Source organism: Sander vitreus, chromosome 3 (genome assembly GCF_031162955.1).
Source record: "Sander vitreus isolate 19-12246 chromosome 3, sanVit1, whole genome shotgun sequence".
Taxonomy (NCBI): domain Eukaryota; kingdom Metazoa; phylum Chordata; class Actinopteri; order Perciformes; family Percidae; genus Sander; species Sander vitreus.
In genome coordinates this window covers 28,595,648-28,601,647 of record NC_135857.1, presented here as the reverse complement: position 1 = coordinate 28,601,647, position 6,000 = coordinate 28,595,648, and the positions used below count along the sequence as shown (strand labels likewise).

General features: G+C 38.7%; 1 protein-coding gene across 4 annotated transcripts in view; it reads left to right on the top strand.

Annotated features, from left to right (window-relative positions):
- The first annotated feature begins 1,950 nt into the window (after positions 1–1,950).
- The window catches only part of usp2a (ubiquitin specific peptidase 2a), a 47,748-nt gene continuing 43,698 nt past the window's right edge, over positions 1,951–6,000 (top strand). For 2 of the 4 annotated variants that reach the window (XM_078246820.1, XM_078246818.1), the window contains exons 1-2: positions 1,955–2,189; positions 4,577–4,711. The gene's annotated coding sequence lies outside the window, so the exon portion shown is untranslated. Of the gene's footprint in view, positions 2,190–3,797; positions 3,954–4,576; positions 4,712–6,000 lie in introns of all 4 variants that reach the window. The other 2 variants (XM_078246819.1, XM_078246821.1) reach the window with 2 other exon arrangements.

The following is a 6,000-nucleotide window of genomic DNA, read 5'->3' as shown; positions in this document are numbered from 1 at the left end:
TGCACTGCTTGAGTCATCAGCTGTCTCTAAAAGTAGTGCACCAGATCTTACGTGGATCTCAGAAGGCTATATTTGTCTTTGATTATAGTGTTATATATTTTGGTTGGACTAAATTTGCAGGATGCCTAGGTTTCAACCCCCGCTCAGACTCATACACCAGTATTTAAGCTAATCATTCACTCAACTATATGTAACACAGGACTGTTCATAATATGTGGCAATTAAAGCATTATCTTTTCTTTGTAGGAACATATATGTAATACATGTAAGTATTAATGGAACAGAATGAGTCACCTTTCTTATATTAGCATATGTAGAGAAAGGTCTGTTACTGAATGGTAATAAATGGCAGTCTCCCTCCTCAGTGTGTGACACTTTGTTTCATTCTTCGTAGCACTGGAACCATGTCTGGGGGTCTGGATGTACTTCACAGCTGTTATACTGCAGTATGATTGTATGACTCATTCACTTTGATGCAGATGCTCGCTCACTCCAGCATGATTGACTACTTGAGTGCTGGAACCTGAAATAGTCAAAAGAAACAGTCAACCTGGTCTTTTAGAGCCCTTTCAATATTTGACCCAACCACCCATTAATGCAGCAAATGTATTCTTATACCAAACTTGAGTATTGTAGGAGAATTAAAAGAACACAGTAACATCATTGCATATAATATTATTTATATAACTCTTTTAATCAATTTAACAGCATTTTTCTTTCAGAGTTCTTGAATTATTAGACATTCAGAACATCACAAAAAGGTAAGCTTTTATTAATGTCTTCTAAAAATATGTGTGTGTATAAGATTTTAGCCCCAATATAGCCGTAAAAGAAATGTAACTGCACTGTGATGGCAGGAAATAAACACTTATCTATGTCCTTGGAGGTACTTTTTCATATTAACTATTTATTTTCATTTACTTACTTAAATACATTATAATTCCTATTGTTCCTATTCTACTTCAAAAAAAATAATTATAGCAATACTTTGCCAGGGTCAAACCATTAAAAAAAGTCATTTTCATCTGTATTTTTTACAAAGCAGGAATCAATATTTGGTGACAGTTCCAGTTGCATTCACAATCCGAACAAAGCGTGTGGTTAAAAGTACTGTACATGCATTTGAGGTGACTGAAGTCTTTAGGCATTGTGTTTTTCAGTTTCACAATAAATACATGTACACTTATTGGGTGGAGTAAGCTTTATTTTTGTTTTGTTTTTTAATAAAAATGGGTTTGTGTATAAGATTTTAGTCGCAATATAGCCATAAAACAAAAGTAACTGCACTGTGATGGCAAGTAATAAATAACAGTTATCTATGTGCTTGAATGTACTTATTTCATATTAACTGTCTATTTTATTTACTTACTTAAATCCATTCTACATCCATATTAATATTGTTCATATAGCCTACTACTTTAAAAAATAATAATAGCAATGCTTTGCCAGGAGTCATTCACAAACCATTACACAGACAAAGTTATCACAATTGTATCTGTAATTTTTACACAGCAGATCAATCAATGTTTGGCGACAGTTCTAGTTGCATTCACAATCCGAACAACGTTACATACGTTTGAGGTGACTGAAGTCTATAGGTATTGGGTTTTTCCAACAGTTTCTCAATAAATACATGTACACTTATTGGGTAAGCAAGTAAGCTTCATTTTTGTTTTGTTTTTATTTCTGGTGGGACTTAGACCCACAACCACAAAGCTGAAGGGAAAAATGAATTATTATTGGAAACAAGTTACCGTCTTTCCCATAGCCTTGAAAGCAGCATTTTTTTCAATGAAAGCAATTTCTGCTGTTTACGTTCGTCACCATGGTGACGGTGTAGGAGGCGGGTCGCAGCGTTGGCTGGTGACCATAGGCTTGTGACGCTCACAGAAAGGTATGAACCAATCATAAATTAGCTCCGCTACCGGACTGACGTCACCCTTAAAGCGAAAAGAACCGTTACTTGGTTGCAGAAAGAAACTACAACTGCAAGATGATAGAAGATATGGCTAAATACCAGCGTAGTCTTTATTTAAAGCACATGAGGATGTAGTCTTCTATTCAAAATTATCGGTTAACCGTCATAGAAACTTAAGTAATGGTCTAAAAAGCAACACAAACCTGCCATAAAGATACCTTTGGGGGGCGTTTCGCTGCCCGTTTGGATCGGGATGATCTCCAACAGTGAGGTGAGTAAATGCAGTTCAGTAACGTTAACGTTACCCCACAGCTCACGCCACCATAACCCTCAGGTGCTGTTCTCTTCTACGGGCAAAAGCAAGTCAAACTTCTACATCCGACAATGTTAGGCTGCGTTGCTTGCCGAGAATAAAAAAAAAAAAACACAATTTAATGAATTTTAGAAGTCACAATGAGTCGCTAAAATATTCGGCATTAAAACGTGTCTGCGAAACAGCTCAGTATAATTTCAAATGTTAAGACAGGTAACGTTAGCCTAACTAGTTTCTACATAAACTGCCCGACGTTGTGTTATGGGGTAGAGTAACACCTAAACCAACTCTGAAAGTTCACAATTTAAAGGTCCAAGCTGTATGCGGTAGTCATTGAACACACTGCCGTAACACTGCTGTCTTTGCTTCACAGAGAAGCTCACGTTACTGTTTAACGTTACTTGCGTTAATCAGCCGATGCGGGACGTTCGCCGAGGTGACACGGAGAAGATAATCACGCAGGCTTGTTAATAAGCGTTGTATTAACTTTGTACTTCACTACCTCCTAGTGAAAAGAACTACTGGGAAAACTGAGTATTCGCTGATACTAGCTCCTGTATATCTAGCTATGCTCTCCGCCCCCTTCTCTCTGTCAAACATGCCCCGCTTCCATTAACGAGCAGCAACGCTCCTACGTGGTTTCTAACGTTAATCACGTGTGGAATAATGTTATCCCAATACTTAATGCAAAATTATTTCAAATACATTGATATTTGCCTTAAACCAGTCTGTTATGCACCATGTAAAAACGGCCACACTGCGGTGCATCGAGTATGGCTTCTTTTCTTGTCGTCCCATCTTCTCCTTGTGTCATGAAATGCTATACCCTTCACGGAGACCGTCCACTCTGTCTTTTTCCATTGTCTTACACACATACGTCAACTGTTCTCCTGTGCTAGAAAATACTCGATTTGGTCATTTACTGGTGTATGTTTTCCATACATTAGTTTTGCAACTATATACGGATGGCCAGAATAAGGGAAGCAAGGTAGAATATTATTTTAGTTTGTAAGAAATTACATGTAGAAGATAAGTCATATAAAGCTGAAATACATTAGTACCATCACCGTATAAATTCATGACACATTTTACATTGTCTGTGACTGACAAGGCAACAAATGACTTATTGTGGCAGTTTGGGGTGTATATACAGTAACTTATGCAGTTGCACTTTTACTTGAGGAATGCAGAGGTGCCTGCTGTGGATGAATCATGATCCAGTGAAGCTTGCCAATCTGCTGGCTAAAGCAGTGTGGTGGACTTGATGCTTACCCAGCTTGGCTTATAAAATCTTAATGCTAGTCCTTTAAGAGCATATTGGAATGCCACTGAGTGTTGAGTGACCTGTAGAGGCCATAGGCGTCTGCTATATTTACCGGCTCTGTAACTTGATCTGTGGCATTCTGGATCGCTGTGCTCATACTATCCTCTCACACTCTGGGGCCACAGCCTCCCAAGTAGCACCTCATTTCTTTCTGTCTATTGGCCTGGCCGCTCAGAACAACAAGGGTGAGCCTCTTAACATACTAACTTAACTGCCACTCTTCCTCCCTTTTCTTCTATTAGGTACCTGGTTGTCTGTTGAATGCATACTGTGTGGGCTGTTTGCTCAGCTGTAGGGTATGTCTTCCCAAGGAGACGATGAAAGAGAACAGGGATAACGTTTCAGAAAGTTCTGGAGTTGACTAGCGTGACTTGGGGAACAGTGAACAACTCTTCAGGGTAGGGCATTTCAAAAGTTGATATGTGTGAAGTTTGTATTGAAAAGGGAAAATGTATAAAGCAGCTGGTTGTGATGGCGAAATAAGCACTTTGAAACAAGTGCCGGAAGAATCACATAATAAGGCTGTACAATGTGGAGTCAACCTTTCAACTTTGTCTTTACCTGAGCTTTATAATTGAGCAACTTTTCTGGATTTGATAATACGAGCTGAAGGATGCATCATCAATCTTTAATGGTTGGACATGAAATCCAAAGAATGTGTTGACCGGTGGCCTGTACGGTCACTTGATGCTGAAAGTCTTAGAGAGACAGCACAAAACAGATCAAGGAGATGTTGATTTCTGCTCTCTTTGTCAAGTTATAGGCCTATGGGCAATATGATATTTCTCACATACAGCATTTGTAATTTTCCGGCAGGGATTTTCTGTCCCACTAGTTTGATAGCAGTGTTTGACAGCATATGATCTAGTGAAACTGTATCTATTTGCCTGTTTCAGTTTGTATATCTAAAAGAAATTCCCCAGTCAACAGAAAAAGATAAAGCATTTTAATGTTGCTGGTTCACTGTTCTGTCCTCTGTGTTGACTGGTATGTCATGTAATGTGTCCGTGTGTTTCCACAGGAGTAATCATTGTCACAAAGCCTGTGTGTGTGTGTGAGAGTGTGTGTGTACACTGTGGGGTAGCAACAGTAGGATGAGCTGCCCAAGAGCCATCACAGCCTGGAGGGACTGACATACATCGCTACAAATACGCAGGTAACTACTTCACACACACACACACACACACACACACACACACACACACACACACACACACACACACACACACACACACACACGTGCAAACAAACAAACAAACACACACAATCTGTCCCAGTTGACAATGTGAAGTCTTAATTAATCATGAAGTACATGTAGTCTATACTACATCACTGTTTTTTTATGTAAGGGCAGAGTTTTACATCACTGATTGCATGATTCAGATGTATCACAGCAGAACTGGCTGGTGCCTTTATTAAAGAGAGTCAAAAAAAAGTAAGAAAAATTAGTTATATGTTATGTTGTATCAGCTTACAAATGAATCACAGAAATGACTTAACTGGAAAGGTGATGCTGCACGTCAGTTCCTTTTCAGTTTACAGCATTGCTGCCATGTAGACATTTAGACTATGACAATAATAGAGCATTGCAATTGCAGCTTACACTGCTAAAAGGTTTTGATGATGCCAATACCAGTCAGAAAACATCTACACACGCATTTATCAACACATATCCACTGAATTAGACACCAAAACTGCCATGCAATGCATCTTTTATATAATACAGTGATGATCGCATATTCAGATATCTAATGAAGACTAGTTTACATAGTGGATTTGGAACAAATCAATAGAAAACCAGAGTAAACAAATGAGTTTTTTAAGTTGCTTTTTAAAGATGTGCACTGATTTGGCTTCTCTGAGGCAGTTTAAGGGCCAAAAACAGCAGTAGCTGTAGTTTTCAGCCTTGACCTAAGAACTGCCAGAAGTACTTGCTCTGATGATTTGAAGCTTCTCCCCGAGGTCAGAGTGCACAGCAATTCCTTCAAATACAGAGGTGCCTGACCATGTAGTACCTTGTATGTCAGAAGTCAAATTTTTAAAATCAATAAAGTGACAGGAAGCCAACAGAGAAATCCTGAAACTGGTGTAATGTGTGATCTACGTTTAGTTTAGATTTTTTAAAAAGCCTGCAGAGTTCTGGACCAGCTGGAGTTGTTTTTTTAACGGTCCTATGACATGCTGCTTTTTGGATGCTTTTATATAGGCCTTAGTGGTCCCCTAATACTGTATCTGAAGTCTCTTTTATATAGGCCTTAGTGGTCCCCTAATACTGTATCTGAAGTCTCTTTTATATAGGCCTTAGTGGTTCCCCTAATACTGTATCTGAAGTCTCTTTTATATAGACCTTAGTGGTCCCCTAATACTGTATCTGAAGTCTCTTTTATATAGACCTTAGTGGTCCCCTAATACTGTATCTGAAGTCTCTTTTATATAGGCCTTAGT